Source organism: Dreissena polymorpha, chromosome 2, assembly GCF_020536995.1.
Source record: "Dreissena polymorpha isolate Duluth1 chromosome 2, UMN_Dpol_1.0, whole genome shotgun sequence".
NCBI classification, from domain to species: Eukaryota; Metazoa; Mollusca; class Bivalvia; order Myida; family Dreissenidae; genus Dreissena; species Dreissena polymorpha.
Window position 1 is genome coordinate 122715182 of NC_068356.1, and position 22255 is coordinate 122737436.

The 22255-nt window shown below is 34.9% G+C and overlaps 1 long non-coding RNA gene across 1 annotated transcript; it reads left to right on the plus strand.

The window, feature by feature from the left end:
- The first annotated feature begins 2922 nt into the window (after window positions 1-2922).
- Window positions 2923-6340, plus strand: LOC127868832 (uncharacterized). Its single transcript, XR_008044264.1, has 3 exons — window positions 2923-3892; window positions 5143-5334; window positions 5749-6340. It is a non-coding gene; the product is annotated as an uncharacterized LOC127868832 (long non-coding RNA).
- The last annotated feature ends 15915 nt before the right edge of the window (window positions 6341-22255 follow it).

The following is a 22255-nucleotide window of genomic DNA, read 5'->3' on the forward strand; positions in this document are numbered from 1 at the left end:
TACATATAACCTTTAAGAAGTGCTGGAAAAAGTTGTTTTTTGTTTTTTGATTTTTTAGAAGTTGTTATTCATCTGATGGTTATCAATGATTTTTACGGCGATCATGTTTCTGTTTGCGTTGTATGCACCGCATTTTATACACAATGATGTGGGAACGTTGACATGAATATGATCTGTTATCTCCCTTTATCATTAATTATGTCCCTTGAAGTATAAAAACGTTCCGTGCAATAACAAAATCATTCACCGCTTTAAGTATAGATTAACGATGTTTTCAGTTCAATTTATTACTGATTTTCAATATTTTATTTAAAATGTATTTTTTTATTTTATAAACACGCATATTGCTCACCAATACTATCCATGAAGTTTCATGTGAATGTCGCGAGCGTTCGAAATTCGAATGCTACGCATATACTTTAAAAAACTCTTCTTAGAAGAGTTAATGAGCGCCTGTTTGACTTGAATTTGTAGGGGAAAATCTTCATAATTTTGTAACCTGTTTTACACTGGGAAGATACTTTCAGATATCGAAGTGAATAGTATGGCGATGTAAATAAACAAGAGAGCAGGATTGGGGTACATCTATAAAGCACTAAAATCAGCGTTTCCATTGCAACAGTGTGATCAAAATTTGAATTTACCATTAGTACAAGTGTTGCCTAATATTATTTTAAACTTATGGAAATATTTTCATGACACTTGGCATGTAACTGCACAATATACTAGCCATGACGATAATATACATATGCATTGTAAATTCATGATGTCAAGATCACAGTCAGCGGTCAAAGGTCAATATTTTGGATATTTTTTGGTTTTCAGACATTTTTGTTATATTTTTGTGCAATAAATTGCAACCATTTTAAGAAATAATTTGTAAATATGCATATGTCACACATTGGTGACCCTTAATTAAGTCTTTATTTGGGAATGTTCAGGTTAGGGTCATCAGTGGGGGTCAAAAGGTCACATAGTAAGCGTAAAGGTCAAATATTCACTATTTTAATGATTTTTGGTTCTATAGTTCAGCTTGCGTTTTTGTTTCAATTGATTCTTAAAAATAATTGTGAACACATACAACACATTTAAATACGCTTCAATAGAAGTGACAGCAGCAGATAAGTGCAATTATAAAGTTCCAAAATAATCGTTTCCATGGCAACAGGCAAGATTGAAAAATGTTTACTATCTACAAATAATACTTAATTTCTTTTAAACACGTGGGAACATTTCGATATAACTTGGCATGTCATTGAACAATACCCTATTACTATTACAAATGGACAATTACACCACCTTACCTCACGGTCAAGGTCAGTCTGAAGGGTCAAACATACTTTCATATTCTCAGACGTAGAAACTTGCAAATATATACTGTAGGTTCAAAGCTCAAGCTAAATATCAATTCAAATAACGTTAATTGCAGTCTACAGCAATAGAAAATGATTTTTATTTATAAACAACTTATAACTGTTGAATGTCAATTCAGAGAACATTGTATGCATTCCATATTATATAAACTTATGTGCAAAAACAACTTGTAATTGATGCACATAGATAAATGTAATGAAATCTCATTCAAAACTACTTCACAAATATACAAAAATATTGAGGGACAGAAATCATAAGGTGTTTTCATCGTTTCAAATTGTTTCACAATAATTTCAGAAATATCATCAACAAATGTGATTCCTGTAATCACACTTATTATCACAGAATTATAAAATATTATTAAACTTTATCACATCTTTTTATAATATATTAGCAAAAGTATTAAAACTGTTGTTAAGCATTTCATCACATATATTCGAAAGTGTTAATCGTAACTAAACTTAAAAAAATCATAATTTCTTTATCATTTACAAACTGTTCAAGAATTAATTGAAAATGTTACAAGATAAACAATTTTAATTCTGACATTGGAGGCAACTGATTAAAACGTGCATCTGTATTATTCATATATATCAAAACGTTACTGCTTACGTGTGCGAACATTGTAAGATAATCACAATATATTATTAGAGACAAAACCATCTTCGGAAATTTGCAAATATCACAAACACTTTATCTCTGTTATAACGGCCACCGGAAAAACTTTGCGAAACCGAAATTTCGCAAACTTAAGTACCCTTTTTCTTAAAGATTCGCTACTTTGAGACATAGTATGCGATAAAAGTCTTATCTTTTATTAATATTTGGTTATTTTCACTCATAAAATGCGTTTTCTTCACTATGAAATTTATAAGCAAAGTTGGGGTGCCCATGGGATTTTTGCATTTTCCCATGGGATTTTCGATTTCCCCATGGGATTTTTAACATTTTAAAAAACGTGTTTTATTTGCGTTTGCAAGTATTTTTACGTTATTTAAGAACTGTATATTGGTCTTATGCAAATTATATATATAAATATTTAGTAATAAAAAAATCCCATTTTAAAATGGGAGAAAAAAATCCCATGGGATTTTTTTCTTATTTTGAGAGATTTATTCATGAAACTTCCAGAAATATCATATTTTGTGAAATGATGAACAACCTACGATATTTTAATGCGTTTAGTCGTGTTTGAAAAAAATAAAATAACCCATGGGATTTTTTTCACCCATGGGATTTTTTTCTTCCATGGGATTTTTTTCCATGGGATTTTTTTCCAATGGGATTTTTCAGTTTCGTAAGCCGAATAAGTTTCTTAATGCGAAAAACAACAATAAAGGAAATAATAATTATAATTATGAATAATAAATTGAATAATATAAATAACATGAATATTTTAAAAATAAGTTACAATTAAAGGTTTATGCTAGTAGAACTTATCATTTCTTGTTCGAGCAGATGGTTGAGTCCAATTGGTGAGTATGCCAGCTTAGAACCAGTATATAGAGAATATATGGTTGGTGACTTTTGATATCATGTGATATAAGACGAGTCTGATATGGCGTAGGAAAAGGCGAGGCTTGCCGAGCCTTTTCACACGCCATATCGGACGAGTCTTATATCACATGATATCAAAAGTCACCAACCATATATTCTATTTATTATGCCACATTTTAAAGTAAATAAGAAAATATTCACAAAACAAACAAAAACAAACAACCGCTAAATTCATTGATAAATATGCAAATTAGTAGCAACCTGATTACATCCGCTAGCGTCTATGCATATATATTTACACATAAAAAAATAGTTCGAAAGTAAGCAACAATCAATCAAATTTAAACGCACATAATACAAAAACTAAAGCGAGAAATCGAAACTTAAAAGAACAATTTCTGCACTAAAAACACAATACCATATATATTTTACAATAACACATTCGACATGTACTTCCAAGAGTACACACCAACCGCTATTTTCAAAGCGAATGTGTAGAGTGAAAATTTCAAACAATAAATACAATAATCAAATGGAACGGGATTTAAACGTAGTGTGCAATTTGGAAGTGATAAGAGTGATTTATTTTTCAACTTGTCCATCTCCGTAATATACGTTTAGTTGTGAGATGTTCACAGTTTTCCCAAAAAAACAGGCAGGCCTTCACGTGCGAAATCAAAGTGGGTGGGGAACGTGTATTTCGAGTCGCTGGAACTTCATAATGAAGCTGCTTTTGTGCAATATTCAGCGACGTTACCAGCTGTGTGTTAGACGAAACGAAAATGCTTTGGTTTTGCATCGTGTTTTGAGACTGTCAGGGTGACATGATGGATTAATTGCTGTTTGACTGACAATAAATGAACATGTTTGTGTTTGGAGATTGCTGAGGTTAATATCTTCACAATTGGGAAATCACAACATAAGTTGACTGCCAGTTTGACCACTGATCTGCATAATATCAGTGGGAGAGCATGCTGAATCCCGCAGCTTCTGCACCATATGTTTCCTGGCCGAGTGGTTGGTAAGTTTCATTGTTATGTATGCATGCTTAAACACACATGTTTCATTATTTGTGCCATTTTTTTACACCCATTCTCATGCTGATGAACCAATGATCAGTGCCAGTTGTTCTACTGTCGCGAACTGTTTATTCAAAATTGTGGAAAAATGAGTTGCGCACTGTTCGAAATTGTGAAAAAATGAGACACGCACTGTACCAAAATTTGAAAAAATGAGTCGCGCACTGTTCAAAATTGTGGGAAACATTAGTTGCCCACTGTTCATTATGATTTCAAAATTGTGGAAAAATGAGTCGCACACTTTTCATAAATTAAATTTTGAAAAAATGAGTCACACGCTGTACAAAATTTGTAAAATGAGTTGCTCACTCTTCAAATTTTTGCAAAAAAATAAGTCATGCACTGTTCATTCAAAATTGTGGAAAAATGAGTTGCGCACTGTTCAAAATTGTGAAAAAATCATGTCACGTGCTGTACAAAATTTGGAATAATCATTTGCGCACTGTTCAAAAATGGGGGACAATTTTGTGGGGCACTGTTCATTCAAGATTACAAAAAAATAAGTCACAAACTCTTAAATTGTGAAAACACATGAGTTGCGCATTGTTCAAAATTTGTAAAAATGAGTCGGGCACTGTTCAAAATTTGGAAAAAAAAGGAGTCGCGCACTGTTTATTCAACATGGTGGAAAAATGAGTCGCGCACTGTTCACAATTTTAAAAAATTAGTTGCACACTGTTCAAAATTGTGAACAAATTGAGTCACGCACTGTTCATAAAAAAATTCACTGTTGAAAACTGTGAACAAATGAGTTGCGCGCTGTGCAACTTTTTTGAAAACATGTGTCGAAAACTGTTCAAAATTGTGTCGCCCACAGATCAACATTGTGAAAAATGAGTTGCAAACTTTTTTAAATTGTGAAAATTTGAGTCCCGAACTTTTTTAAATTGTGAAAATTTGAGTCGCAAATTTCTCAAATTAGGAAAACAAACACATATTCCCTTAATTAGCAAAAAAAGCCCCGAGTCCATAATAAAAATATTTTAAGTTAAAAGAAATTCTTAATTATTTTTATATAAAGTGGAGTTTATACATTTTCATTTTGTATTAATAATATTGTGTCTATTAAAGTTGCAATTTGTTCAAGTTGTGCCATAAAAATGTTATTAAAACACTCTATTTTGAAATGTTATCTCCTGTTGGATTTGTTTTATTTTATTATAAATATGAAATGTTTTTCTTTTAATGGCAGAAAGTTGCGACCACACATTCCATGGGTGATGATATCTACCAAAATTCTTGGCGGCACAGTTCTACCCTTGTCAGTTGCACTTCTCCGAGTTTTTCTCTGCCTCTCAACCAACTCGAGATATCCCCCCCCCCCCCCCCCAACTGCATCCCGGCACAGCTTCACATCAACCCATCTAATTAATTTGTCGGAAAGGTAATACTTTTTTGTCGACAAATTTATTTTTGAGAGTATTTATGTAATTGTTTTATCTGAATATGTCATAAATCTATATGTCACTATATTTATAAAGTTTCAATTTTAATGCAAATTATATATCTGGATTTTTATTTTTAACCCTTTGCATGCTGGGAAATTTGTCGTCTGCTAAAATGTCGTCTGCTGAATTTGTAAAATAAGCATTTTCTTCATTTTTTTCAACGATTACTATCAGAATAGCAAACAGTTTGGATCCAGATGAGACGCCACGTTTTGTGGCGTCTCATCTGGATCCAAACTGTTTGCAAAGGCCTTCAAAATTCGGTTCAAGCACTGAAAGGGTTAAAGCAGTTATGCAATGAATGTTTGATGATGTTTTTTCTTCTAAAGGAATCTTTATTTTATTTTCAGGTTGACCACACAAATTTCCTGTTTGATTGTGGAGATAGAATCATTTTTGTGTGAAAGTTTGATTTCAGACACTTAAAAATAATGAAATTTTCATGTATTATTAGGCATGGCAGGCATTAGCAAAGCATCTCAATCAAGTATTAATTATTTTACTTTGTCAATGTTAATTCTTTGTGTATGCTATTCACCTGTTTGCCTTGCTTTTTATAAGAATGACACAAAAAAGGAAAGCATTTGTAAAGTATTAGTTAATTTTTTTTTATATAATCTTAGACGAGATGTTTAGTGAATATTTGTCATAAATTCTTCTTTAACTTGATCAAATCTGTCATATTTTATTTAAAACGTGTTAAGTATATTTGTGTTACGTTTTAAATGTTTATCATTACTGTTTTAAATTGTGTTCATCTGCAGCCAATGAATGGTAGGCTAGCGGTGCACATTTGTATTTGTTTAATTTTTTTCGATTGATTAATGCTCATTTAATTTATATTTCCCTATAGATATATACTAAATAAAGTGTTAGTTTTGTTTAAAAAAAACAACTTATTGTTTATTAATGTTATAACTTCTGAATAAAATATGAATCGCTGTTTGTTTCCATTTAAATCAAAGGAGCGACATACCACGCCTACAAAAAAGTAGTTCTCAGAATGGGCGGGGCTTAAACATGGAACGCTAAAAAAAATCATTGAGTAAACCAAATATGGGCGGAGTTTTAAAACGGATATTGATGGGCGGAGCTTAAAAATGTTATCGGATGGGTATCCGATAACACTTTAAAATATCATGTCAGCGTCTCCAACGTAAATGCGCTGTCGTGGCATAATAAAAATGCATCGCAGACAGACAACGCTGTCATACTGTACACACCGCTGAGTAACAATCTTTATTACATTTCATTTTGCAACAGAAAATGAACTCCGTAGTATAATTGATCTTATATATGCCCTCTGCTTTTGAAAGCGTGCAACACATTAACATAACAATAAGTCCATGCAAAAAACTATGTGCAAATGCCATTCAAAGCTATATACACATTATAAAGGTCAGATGACCCGCGTCATGCGAAAATGGGTCTTATGTCATATGCGGCCAAAGTTGGTCCATCCTAGCTTGTCCAACCGCGCAGTCTGGTCAGGTTCTACGCTGACTGATATATAAAGTCAAGCCATGATTAGTGGTCTCATATCCAAACTCGGTAGCTCCTGTGCGAAACTTTCACCGGAAACGACGGTAGCGAGACGGGCGCTCGAACTTTGCGGATGCGCGTTATATGTTATATATAATAGCGCGATGTGTTTTTTCTTGCCTCAAATTAGTAAGCCCAATCAGCGTTTTATTGTGTTATTTGCTTCTACTATTAACAAGAACTTCAACCGATACGAACATGAATTTTATTTTAATATGTTTATTCAATGCTCGATAAACTCATTTCAAAACTACTACTTATAAAACAAAGTCGGGTTTTCAACATCTGTTTTCGGCATATAAATTGTTATTCCAAACCAGATTTTACGCACTTCACTGTACAAAATACCGTTAGGGCCACCGTGGTTACTCATTAAAATCCAGAGGGCGAGAATGCGAGAACGCGAAAGTACGATGACGACAGTGCGACAATACGATGGCGGCAGTGCGATAGTACGGGGGCGACAATGCGATAGTCATATCGTACTGTCGCCGTGGTATCATCGCAATGTCGCCATCGTTCTATCGCATTGTCGCCATCTTATCGTCGCACTGTCGCCATCGCATTTTCGAATTGCCGCCATCATACTATCGCGCTATCGCATTGGCGCCATCGTACTATCGCACTGTCGGCTATCGCCATCGTATTGTCGCACTGTCGTCATCGTATTTTCGAACTGTCGTCATCGTATTATCGCACTATCGAACTGTAGCATTGTCGCCATCGTACTATCTCACTGTCGCCATCGTATTGTCGCACTGTCGTCATCGCACTGTCTGATTGTCGTCATCGTATTATCGCGTTCTCGCATTGTCGCCATCGTACTATCGCATTGTCGCCCTCGTATTGTCACCCTGTCATCATCGTATTGTCACACTGTCGCCATCGTACTATCGCGTTCTCGCGTTCTCGCCCTCTGGATTTTAATGTGTAACCACGATGGCACTAACGGTATTCCGTAATACTGCCAAAGCACAGTATGATTAGGTCACTCCCAATGCTCAAATCTCTGTCTATTTTAGTAACAACACACGTCTATGGAAGGATATTTAGGTAAAAATTACATCATTCGTTGTGAATATTTACATTATGACTGATGCTTATTCTAATTTGCTTTATGACAATTACAACATGCTTGTTGTCTATTCGTTTATACTTGATGATTGCTGCAACATTACATCATTCATGATGAAAATTTACATTATGCGTGATGTTTATTCTAACATGCTTCATGACAGTTCCAACATGCTTGTTCTCTATCGGTTATACTTGATGATTGTTTCAACATGCTTGGTGACTATCCGATGTTTGTGTGTTCATTATTCCTGAAACCAGTCATAATCGGTTTTGCCACTAAGCGTCATTAACAACGGCAGTTAGCAACAGGCAGTAAGCAGAATGCTAGTTTCTAAATTATGACAACAGGTGGCGCGCGTTTATTTTCCGTATGTTGAATAAATTACTTTTCGGAAAAAAAGCGAAAACATCCGAATCATTTTGACTAGTAAACTGAATAAGCTGAATTAGTTCCCTTTGTTATATAATCTCCATTAAACTAAATACGTTCATTATTGCCATGAAGACCAGTAGGCCTACACAATGCATTGACTGCCGTGAATGTTTTTGATATTTGTAAGATGCAATTGGCACTCAAGAAATTATATTTTATTCAGGACATAACGGGGCTGATGTGTTGGAATTGTGGCCCTTCCCTAGTCCAAATAATTACAGTAGACGTAATCTACCGATGTGCATTGCATATCGACCTCATATTTATAAAGTAGCCCAAACCCCCATTGCCACAGACCTGTGCGTGAAACTTTCAGATTTCTCTAGTCTGTTTACCATGTTATAATTACAATTTCTATAAACACATATTTATCATTTTATGACTATATAATGTCTGTGGTATAAAGAGAAACCTGAAAGTTACAAGTACTCGTGTCTAGTACTGTACTATTGTACTCCTCGTTTAGAAAACAACTACTTCTACTACATGTATTAAAATATCATAAATCATAATTTTCAATCAAGTTGGAAAAAATAAATAAATAAATGTCATATAAACAGGTTTGTCATGAACGTTGAAGTCGCTCTTGGTTACCAGAAAAATTCCCACGCACGGATTTCAACCGTCATTGTTTACACTCAATTAAGTGCATAAGTACTTGAATTTGTATAGTGTTTTTTAAAGGTGTATGTCCAGCCACAGGTGGTTAGCGTGTGGCTATAATAATAATTAGTGAAAACATCTTTTGGAATGATAAGTAATCATATTATAACGAAAAATCAACTTTTCTTACATAAAATAAGTTAAATATATATATAACAAGGTATCCAACTCGAAATCATCCGAAAACGGGATGCATCGTTTTAAACAGCCATTACTTCATCAATTTTGCAGCGATTTTCACGATCTTGGTCTTATTCAACGCAGAAATAAATTTCCTTTCTGGAAATGTATATGTCTTGCAATATTTTTACAAATACTGGGTCAACTTTTAAGAAATAACACGATACACAACTCGCATGACCCAACTGTGATCGATCAGACAGTATTCATGACTGAAATCTTCACGGAGTAAAGGGCATTTTCCCTGCAAAGTTCACGAACCTCGATACCATAATTCAATAAAACGTATGAAAAAAACATTCTTACCGTGCTTGCCGTTGCATTATGCATCAAAACTAACTGTCCAGCGCATTTTGAAACCTTTGTTTACATACATTTCAACCAACTGACATTTTAAACACACGAGTGCTTTCATTGCTCCAATGCGGAGGTGTGTCTTTACAACTGGAGATTTCATTCATAAATACGGTCTGATCGATCACAACTGGGTCAAGCGAATTATGTATAGCGTTATTTCTTAAAATTTGACCCAGCATGTGTATAAATATAACAAGATATATACATTTCCTAAAAGGAAATTCATTTCTGCATTGAATAAGACCGGGTCATGAAAATCGCTGCAAAATTAATTTAGTAATGGCTGCTCAAAACGATGCACCCCGTTTTCGGATGATTTCGAGTTGGATACCTTGTTATATATAAAACGATAGTGAATTTTTTTTATAGAATATTTGATTTTTTGTTATAATATGATTATTTATCATTCAAAAAGATGTTTTCACTGATCATTATCATAGCCACACGCTAACCACCTGTTTGTCCAGCACATGTGCCGGGAGAACAGGGCTTAATGTATTTTTTGTTAAGCTCTATAATATTTATATCCAATCGGTATGAAAAAATGTCGGTGAACATTATTCCGGTGTTCATTTTTTTTTTTATATTGAGGCATTCGTTAATTATGGATCTAAAACGGAACATTAATCCGCATTAAAAAAACACCGGGCATATTGCATATTAGATCGGACACATGAAATTATTTCGAAAGAAAGCAATAAGAGTTTCAATTCTACATGAGTAAGTCTCGCTGCGCACGATTACGCTCTTACTGCTCGTATATATTTGACTCTTGGCAAATACCTAGTGTTTTATTTTGCTGAATCTAAATTGTGTCATGCATCTATATGTACTTGAAGCAGCATGACCAACAGCTCTTTCATATGTGAAAGAGATTGACACGAAATACCTACCCATCTATAATAAAGTTTATATGTGCACTTCAATATTATAGTTTTATAGCATTTTATGTGGTGCAATATAAAAGTACTCTAGTAAGTTTGAAATTATGTAATCGATTTCCTCTCAACATACATGCAAAGTTCCAGATAACTTTTTCAGCAAAATCTTGGTTTACACTCTATAAAAAATCCAGCCTTAAAGTCTATTATTAATTCTTTTTTTCAGGTAAGTATAATTTTTGGCACATCCGCATTTAGGTTTATAGTCTAAGAAGAGCTCATGACAATTGCCGGGTTACAGCAGACTTTTTGCGATAAAAGGACCAGATAATGGAAAACGTTCGGCTTTTCGACTGTTGTAAAGATGGTCTGTTATTCATAATAACGTTAAAGTGCTGTTGATTTCATAATTGTAATGAGGGCCTAGACGAGTGGGAACTCATTGATAAAATGTTTACATTATATGCATTGATATTGAGTTTTACGCATGATCACACATTTTGAATTCTTATTTTATTTTTCCAATGTGTAACCGTAAGCACAGAATTTAAGTCTACTTTTTTACTAAATTTAATTGAATTTTTTACGACTTTAAGCGTCTTATCTGGAGCTCTGCATACAAGCATTAGTAGCATATATTGAAATATCCATAGACTTTCTTTGGTTATTGAAGGTAAATTACTGTATAAAAATTATGGTTAGTCATTAACCAAAAAAAAGTTAAGTCTACAAACACGCGGTTAGTTCGTTTCAGTAGCAAATATCTTACAAAGGGGCGCAACTTCTCCTATAACATAAATTTCCGTTATACGCCGTAAATTTCCGTAGTCCTCCGTAGCATTTCGGAATGACTGTCAATTGACATCATTGTATCATGCATGATAGTATGTTGCTTTATGCTTGGGTGAAACTCACATCTTGCCATCGCGTTAATTTATTAAACGCATTAATATTTGATTCCATTATGCACTGCGCCTATTGCACAAGTCTCTCTGCACAAACCAACATACACATATGCAGCATGCAATTAACGAACAAGAATGTTGCATCTGTACACATGCATGATACCATTAAGCAGAATGTAAATAAACATTGGACATCAGGCAAAATGTAAGTGTCATCAAGCATGAAAAGGTGTCTACATACTAATTGAAAGTACCATCAAGAATCATGACACAGTCACAAAGAAGGATGTAATTTTTACCTAAATACCCTTCCATACTTGTCGGCACTGTGTGTTTGCTTAATTTCACTGAAGAACGTCTACTGGTAAATCTTACAAAAAAAGTGATAAATAAGACTGAGTAGCAATTTTTTCGGCGTTGCTGTTTGACGTCAAATTTGGCCTTTCAACGAACTTCTTAAAAGCCCATTGAATTTTAATGAAGAAGTTTCCCGCTTGTAGGTCCGAATGAATTAAATCAAATTTTGCAATTGGCAATTTGATAGAAATCCCCATAAAACATTGCACATAGCTTTCTGAAATACATGTAAACAGGCCACATTGAACGCATTCACGATATCCAACAGCTCTCTTTGCAAAGACCTGTCTAGTGTTTCTTGGCCGTGTAAGATCTATAATTAGAACATCGTCACCTAAACATCTACTAATAGAAGAGCATATTTTGGGGAAACAGATTCAATAAGAGTATAAAACGTCCACGATCAATAATGTGTAGTTCGTTAAAGATATCACGGCAGTGGAAACACAGCACTTTAAAGAGACCACAATCTGGTAAATTTGGTCAATTGTTGCGTCCGTGGCGGACAATACATTTTTAAAAAGAAAGCGTACAAAAAAGCAAACACAAAGTTCTTCGTAAGCTTGTTTTAATCTTAAAAACACATAATCGACAGTCATTTCAGTCAAATACAATACTAACAGTCAGCACTCTAGAGATCAAAATTGCGGATATTAATATTTAATTCAGGGATATCAAGTGTATCAAGTTCGAATTCCGGAAAAAATAGCCGGTAGTCTGGGGCATAAGGTCCCTTACATTTATAAAAGGTAAATCCCCGCCCGAGCCGTAGCTAATTGATTTATTGTAGTCTTTCTAGTTGCAATTTCTGGTGAGTACAATGCGGAATATTACGGATATTTGCAACATGTCGAAGATTTTCGGAAAGTAGCGAAGAGGTTTTCGTCACTTAATATTCAAGTCCGTGCCGGCCGCTAACTTATCAGAATCAATAAAAAAGAACCAGGAAAAAACGGTACCGATCGCAAATTTCCGGAATTCCGATAAAGCTTCAACATTATTTGTTCTCAAATGATCGCGTACTCGAACGAATCTGTCCCTACGCCTCCAACTCCCTTAAAATCTCATCGGACGTACATTGATCTCAAAATCTATCCTTGACGACTCAAATCATATTTCCTGAATAGTTTGGCCTATTGACGTCCCTGTAATTATAACAATGGTCTTTTGGATAAACAACGCTATGTTGTTGCAATATAATAACAGTTTAAAATAGTTACCGGTTTTCATTTAATCAAATGATTAAGTCATATTCGAGATTTCAGCGATTGCCAATATTTTGCTTTTGTTTCTCATAAACATATGGTGCTTGGTATATGCTATTGACTCCTATGTAGATTGCAAATATTACATAACCCTTACAGCGGCCGAGCGCAGATATCTGCACTTGGCCGCTAAAAAGAAAAATCTTTGCGCATTAATTTAATTCAAATCTCATTATCATAATCAAAATCATCATCATCGTCGTCGTCGTCACTACCACCACCACCATCATCATCATCTTCTTCTTCTTCTTCTTCTTCTTCCTCCTCCTCCTCCTCCTCATCATCATCAACAACAACAGCAACACCAACTTAACATCATCATCAAACAACAATAAACATCGGTAGCATACAATGTGCTTCATCAACCATACATAATTATATGCGTTAAAACACCATAATAGAACAGCATGAAGGAAGCTGTCTATTACTCTTTTATATTTCCTATACCAATATTTTTTTTTTCGTTAATTGAAGGACTAGTTGAAATCTTCTATAAAAGCCCTCCCCCCCCCCCCCCAATAAAAAAAAATTAAAAATAATAACCCTAGCAAACAACAATAAACATAGGTTAGTTAGTATACACTGTGCCTTAGCAACCATGCATAATGAATGTTTATGACTTCGGACCGTTGTGATCAAATTTAAAAAAGCAAGATGGTATGTATGCGGCACACAACAAATAGATAATTATAGTTTTATACCTTAAACGTAGTTCATCAAAATAAAGATAAGTTATTATCTATGAAATACTTAAATTAGGTTTATAACGTATGCATATTTGTCTAAAACTTGTGAAATGTGATTCGTAAGCCGACGACAACATTATCATTCGGACCCTTCTCCCCACCTAACAATCGAGAATAAACACCTGTGGAGATCCCGATCTTATCAATGAATAAACCGGTTCAATGATGTCAAGTCAAATAAAACATACTATTACTATCCAAATAAATATCTATCAAAAAATGTAAATTGATATACTTACTTAACTAAAACTAAACTTAAACGATTAGAAAGAAAAATATATAAAGAAAAAGCAGGCAACGTAGACAAATTAATTGTAACGTATGTTTCCTCAGTCTCCCACTGTTGAACAATATAAATAGTATTCATCGCCACCCCAACAGGGATCTTTATAACACGTTTGGCTCAACTAATATATAATTGTGACAGGACAAACTGTCAACAATTACCTTGTTAATGTTTTATACATAAGTCCAATCAAAGGTTAACTTCCAAGGAAACTGCGGCATGTTAAAACTGTTGATTATGACAAAATGTTGTTTAGTACAAATTAGTACAATAGCGTCTGTTATGTGGCCTATACTTATCCAGTTAAATAAAACTTTAATCGCAGAAAAGTTTAGATTCTTTACACCTTTAAGAAAATATATATAACAGTTCTTTCCTGTTTTAACAAAATGATACTTTTAAAAATAAATTATGAAGCATCGCTAGCAATAGTAGAAAGAGAAGTAGAAGGAGAATTATTATAACTAGTAGCAGTAGCAGTAGCAGTAGCAGCAGCAGCAGCAGCAGTAGCAGCAGCAGTAGCAGTAGCAGAATCAGTAGCAGTAGCAGTAGCACTAGCAGTAGCAGTAGCAGAAGCAGTAGCAGTAGAAGTAGCAGTAGAAGTAGAAGTAGCAGTAGCAGTAGCAGTAGCAGTAGCCGTATCAGTAGCAGTAGCAGTAACAGTAGCAACAGCAGCAAAAGCAGCAGCAGCAGCAGTAGCAGTAGCAGTAGCACTATCAGTAGCAGTAGCAGCGGCAGCAGCGGCAGTGGCAGTGGCAGTGGCAGTAGCAGTAGCACTATCAGTAGCAGTAGCAGCAGCAGCAGCAGCAGCAGCACTGGCAGCGGCAGTGGCAGTGGCAGTGGCAGTGGCAGTGGCAGCGGCAGTGGCAGTGGCAGTGGCAGCGACAGTGGCAGCGGCAGCGGCAGTGGCAGTGGCAGCGGCAGCGGCAACGGCAGCGGCAGTGGCAGTGGCAGTGGCAGCGGCAGCGGCAGCGGCAGCAGTAGAAGTAAGAGTAGCCGAAGCAGTAGCAGTAGCGGCATTTTGCTTTTTTGTTTTAGAAGTGTTTGCCGTATAAGAAGAACGCAAGGAAGACAAATTAATTGTAACATGTGTTATCTTAGTCTCCGTTGTAGTAGTATTTGTTGTATTTACACAGCCATTTTTCAGTCACCTGAGAGACATGTTTTATAAGAGATTTAATTGTGGACCAATACATCGTGTATTAATATCAGTGTACCCACTAGGACACCACATGGGGCGAGGATTAACAGATAAACTAGGCCTTCAATTAATTATGCGCTGAGAGGCAAACAATACTATAACTTACTGATAATTTTAGGATTGGGATGTGTTTGTATCTTATTTGAAATTAGCTAGCTTAATTCAAAAACTAATTATAGCCTCATTATTATCACAAGAACATCATCACATATTCATTGTGCAATATATAATCATATCACCATCACAATATGCCAGAACGTTATTATTTATTGTGCATACTAATACTACAGCAACATTTACAAAACTTATTACAAACCAACCACTCAAGCTTTAATTAAGATTGATTTCAATTTATATTATGACATACATTAAAGATCACTGTCAATTAATTAAAAAATAGCTTGATGCTTCGTACTCAGCGATTTAAATAAAAGAAACGTTGCGTACACATTAATTGGGGTTAATAAAAAAAAATCTGTAATTAAAATAATCAAATTTAAATAAAACTAGATTTAGTTTCAAATTGTCGCTCAAAATATGTATCAGTTATATCAGTTACTAGGGAATCGATTTGTTTAATCTCCGCAATCCAATAATAATTATGGTGTTTGTATGACAAATTAATAGCTATTCGTCATTGAATGTATGATACTCATAAAATATTGAAACAATAACCACAACAACAACAACAACATATGTGATTATGTATATATCTTCTTCAGATACTATGTGTCATACTATCAAAGTTATCCTCATAAGATTCATAATAATAAAATAAACACTATTGCAATCTTAGTAAAAACCAACTTAGCCGTTATGCTAATGATTTTATTTTCAGTATGCGTGAACATTTCAATATTATTTAACAACAAGTGTTCACAAATACCTATGTTTAATAATTATTAAAAACATGAGAACCAATGAAGGTATTGCATTTTAATAGACTTGTTTTACCGTGTGTGTACATTCATATAAAAAATTTTGAAAATCACACTTGAGATAATGTCTTTGGGTTTTGCTATTTCTTATCGATTTAAACACCATAAAACCACCGTATTTTCTCTTACATTCTAAATTATCTTACATTTCCTTTTTAAGCCAAAATATTTATTTTTTCATGATTCTAAATTTTCGGACATACGGATTTTCGTACAGTGTGTATTTGAGATTTATTTACAGGACGTCCAGCTTCTTCTCGACTACAGATGTATCGACCTGCCCCTGTGACCCTTCAGGGGAGAAAATAAGGTCATATTATACATCATAGCACGATGGCCAATGAGACCTTAATGTGACTAGATGCTTTTTTTTTTTTTTTTTTTTTTAATGGATTATGTAGTGGTTTGCCTTTTATCAAAATGGTTTTTGCAGTATTCCTATTATTTCTAGATTATCATTATCCTTATTGGCATTAATGTTAATTCCTTAAAGTTTGTGTGTGGTTTTTGTGCTCTCCGCCCCAAGAGGTGTTAGTGGGGGTTCGAGCGGGATACAGAGGGCGCCCCGATTCCAGAGGCGCCCCTGGTTCTTTTAAGTGCCCGGTGTACAGCACCGATACACTGCACCCCCGTTTAACGTCCCTCGCGGAGGACTTGTTAGTACATAAACATAGATTAGTACAGATATTACTCTATTGCCCTGTGTCTTGGTGTAAATTCACATGGGCTCTCTCTGTTGTGCTGTTGGATATTGTCAGGTGTTTAATGGTGTTGCAAGGGTCAGAATAGTTTTGAAGTTTAATATAGTAGAAAAGGGGCTGCGTTTGTGTGGTTGGACCGAGATGACTGATTGGTTGTTGGTGGTACAGGGAGGACAATATCTGGTTCTACACTTTCTTTCTTTGGGAGACAATTTTCACGCGCCTTTTTTTGTTTTTGAGAGAGAGAGAGAGAGAGAGCGCGCACGTTCTTCTTCCTGTTTATATTGCTAGTGGTTACACAAATGGTTATTATATGTATTAGTGCATTTTGTTAAGGAGGGAATAGATCTGGGATGTTAATGCTGACCATCCCTCTAATTCGATCTGATCCTCATAGTGACAAGGGTAATACGTGCAGGTTAGCAATACAAGGTTTACAATTCAACGTCAAACGTAACAAGGCACAGGCATGCAAGGAAAATACTTACACTACTCTACAAAAAAACATCACCTACGCTACAGTAGGGGAAACAACAACAAAAAATACCGTCACCATTCTCTTTTTATTTTTATTTTTGTCATGTTGGGTATGTCATGTCAACGGGGCCAGAGTGCACGGATGTCATGTCAACGGAGCCAGAGTGCACGGGCGAGAGATATCTCTTCAGGCGCGCCCTCTGGCCCAGCCGACACGCTCTACTCAACATGTTTAAGTCTTGTACATATGGGAAAAATGTTAACTAATCACATTTAATTACAACAATATTTACACCTATAGGGGTTGCACTGTGGGTAAATTTGCCCACGTACGCACTTACTGCGTCTTCCGATCCTGCGTGGAAGTATGTTGTCTGTGTCCCCTACCTTCGTCGTTGTTACTGATTACAGCTTAAGAGAAGGAAAGCGAGGGTCTCGCGGAACCCTGGGTTTTGTTACCTAGAGCGCTATTTGGTTGTAAAAGAAGGCTTAGAGCTTATCCATAGTGGTCGAAAGGGGCCAAGTGACATATGTATTGGGGGGGGGGGACGTACCCTTCCGTCGTTTTAGTATAATTAGTCTTTATCTATTTATTTATTGGTGTAATTTTCCTATATATCATAAAGCGCAGACGAGGAAACCGCGAACGTTCGTTATAGACAGCTCCCTCATCTTTGCCTTGTTTATAGTATTGTTTATTTATGTATTGACGTCAACAAGGTGTTATTGGACACTGCATTGTAATGTACTACCAATCCAAAGTACATTTGGACCCCAAATACAATTATAGGTTCTCGGCGTGCACATTACATGCAGTGTTTCTATATCTATTTATTTGTTGATGCAATTTTCCTCTTGTCATAAGTCATTATTAATTGGAATCTTTAAAATTACATATATCATGGATTGTTTTACGGTACAGTTTTAGAACCAAATTAATTAATAATAGTATATAAGTTCGAGCCGGGCCCAGACGAGTGGCCATATGGACAACACCGGAGTGACCATCGTCCGAGACCCACCCGTCATTAGTACATAAAGTTGCCATTATTGATCTGAGTTTTTATTTATTTATTTATTTTAATTTTCCTATAGGGCCGGGATAATAGGGTTAGGTTCAGTTCGGGCCCAGACGAGTGGCCATATGGTGCACACCGAAGTGACCATCGTCCGAGTCCCGCCCGTCATTAGTACATAAGATTGCTATTATTAATTTGAATAAATGAAGCAGTATATACCTGACGGTATGTGTTGTTATTTCTATCTACCGCTAATAGTCCAACGGAATATTATATTTTATCTAAGTAGCCCGTGTCGCGCAAAAATTTAAACACGTGCAGTCGCACAACAGGAGCGATTCCGCTTGGAGGCATCAACAGTGAGTCGCGATTAATGATAAGTGGGTTTTTGTAGGCCGCTATTACCCCTGCACTTAGTTCTAGTCTCTGTTCAGCGTGTTTAGGGCATATAAAGAAAAGATGTTCAAACGTGTTATGAATGTTGCACTGGGGGCAGAGGACAGTTTTGTAATAGTCGCCAATCGACCATTACATTTGCGTACTTGGGTAAATTACCTTGTAAACCTCTAATAAGCAATGGTTCATTCCAACAGCGTTTGAAATGATATCGTATTAAGAAAGCCAAACGTTTATTGTTTTTACTTTTTATATATTATTTCAGTTGATTGCAAAGCTGTTAAGTTGTATTTTTAAAGTAAAGAACGAAGGGAACAACACAATAAAATTATGTACATTGATGTATTATTTCTACTTCAATTAAATAATTGACAAACAAACATAACACACTTGTCTCTAAATATTTTTCGTATTTAAATTTTCCAACACGAAAAACAATATCTTTAAGTGACCGGAAACTTATAATTATTACGGCATATAGTAAAAGCAGAGTTGTCCGAACCATAAGTAAAATGAAAAATAAAAAATGACACAGCTTATTTTTCCCTCAAGTGTTAATGATAATATGGATAAACAATTAAAAATACATAAAGTCAATTGTGTTGATTACTCGTTATTGAAATACTGCAATGCCAATTATAAGACATCTGATTAAAAACAAAATGTATGTTGGAATACCTAATCTGGAAATACAAACTAATGATACTATTAATGCAACAACAACAATCACATCTTTTCAAGCGCAATCAGAAAACTGCTACAGCTTTGTGTTAACAAACATAAATATGTCTGTGCTTATAGATTTAGATAAACTTCAAATCTTTAAGCGTGCTATGAATTGAATATAATTTATATTTAAAAGTTTTGCTACTCTGTTGATAACTAGCAACAGCAAAAAGGAAGATACCATGTTTTATCATCTAATTTTATTTATATTTCATTTTTTATTTGTTTATGATCACAAGGATTGTTTGGATAACAGAGTGTGTCTAGATATACCGGTACCCTTATCAATATTTTTACGAATTGCAATAAAGCGTAGAAATTAAACAGGCCCTAATACAGACACCATTTTTATCGGAATGCGATTATAGTTTCAATAGCAACTCGTAACGCTTTTTGGATTGAATGTGTAATGAATACTTTTAGCGACAAATTGACTTGGTCAAATACTGCATCTTAAACGGATAAATAAAATTGAAACCATTTATTTTCAATATTATCAACATTATTATTTAGTTATTAATACATTAAGCAGCAAACTCTATTAATAAAAAAGATTTGATATAACATCCGAATTCACTGCAAAAATGAGCTGAGCGATAGGTTTTACGGTTGTTGAAATTGTTCATGATGATAACGATGATGACGATGACAACTATGATGACGATGACGACGACGAGGAGGAGAACAACGACGATGACAATGACGATGATGATGATGATGACACTGATGATGATGATCACGACGATGACGACCATAACGATGTTGTTGGTGATGATGATGATGATGATGATGACGATGAAGATGACGATGATGATGACGATGATGATGACGATGATGATGATGATGATGATGATGATGATGATGATGATGATGATGATGATGATGATGATGATGATGATGATGATGATAATGATGATGAAGATGGTGATGATGATGATGAGATGATGATGATGTTGATGATGATAACGATGATGATAACGATGAAAACGATGATGTTGATGAAAATAACGATACTGTAAGTAGTAAATTAACTCATTAATTGTTATTATAATACACAGTACTTTTCTACCGAAACCAATGCTCAGCCCAGTTATTTTCAAAATAATTTCAAAATACCACGATACACGTAAATTGGCTAACAAATACATTTGTAAGTTTTACCTCACTCAAAAACAGTATTTATTGAAGACAGGGCGTCAACAATGTCCGAGTTTCATCAACGTAGCTTAAGTACCTAAAGTACCTTTCCGTTTGATTTATCGCAGGATCCTGGGTCCGCACCTACAGTCTTTTAAAGTGTCTGCATTAAAAAAGATAATAATTGTTGTTTGTAATAATCTTTTACAGCTCATAAAAACATGTAAATCCTCAATTCGTAGAGTTTTAGTATGATTTCATTTATTTAAAAAATAAAGACGGTTAACATATTTTATACACACATATATTAGCAGCTATACGCCATATAACATAGGACATAATGTTTATTATAAATCAAAGCGCTGAAGGCACTGAAGTTGTTCGCTGTTGTCGTCCTTGATTAGCTTGTTCGCATTGCATATGCTTATCATTGTGCACAGGCTAATCTTATTTGACGTGCATTAAGCCCCGTTTTCCATGAAAGCAGCCAATATGTACATATTTTAATGATAAACACTAGACTGGCCAATGGCGTTTACAAGCTGGTATATACATTCACTGCTAGAGCAGAATCATTTGTCGTCTACTGCAGACAGGCAGTGGTAATCGTTCCTAGCAGAGTGAGTTGTGGTTCTTGCCGTACTTAAGTCTTCTAAGCACCTACTGATTTGCATTTATTACCCATCCTCTTGAAACGCCGACTAATAAAGTGCGATAAACCGCCTTTAAGCACTTGGCACATTAACAAATAAGAACATTCCACACCTAACTCCTAACCGAGAACCGACGTCTTTAATCGCGAAACTATTACCAGAAATTGAATACCGCCAGAAACAACAATGAGCTCACTTCGATTAAATATAAATACACTAGATTCATTGTGTCCTAAGCAATCTAACATATTAACCGAAAATACCAGCGAATACAGTATTATATATGACATCGGTCTTATATATCGCCTCAGACATGCGAGAGCACCACGATGAGTGAAGAGTGTGTGTATAATAGTTTGTTAACAGGTCCTACTGGCCTTTTTTACTCTTTCTGGCCTCTTCACGAGATTTGTGTAGCCCGACCTGAATGATGAATGACATGGATGTAGTAACAATTATATGAACACGATATATCCGTACCAATATTCATGTGAGCACATACTAATAATAATTAATTTTTTAATCGCCATTAGCTTGAAAATAAACGTAAATAGATACAACAAAGACCAATTCGGAGACTTTAACATTTTTAATTACCTCCCCTGCAATAGAAAATATATATGGAAACTCGCATTCTATGGAATATCAAAATCTCAATATATCTTTCTCCGAAAAAAAAATCTCGTAAAAATCATCTAAAATTTAGATGTATATTCGTATGTAATTAATTAAACAAGAGTTATAAAAAGGCATCGCAAAAAATCTCGCGTTTTACTTGAATAAATTACCTCTCTTAAGCCTATCGGAATATCAAAAATACGTATATAAACAAAACGCGTACCTTGCATAAGTGATAATAAAGCGCGTGCCCGTGCCACTCGTCCTCCAAATACTTACTAAATATAGTACAACGTATC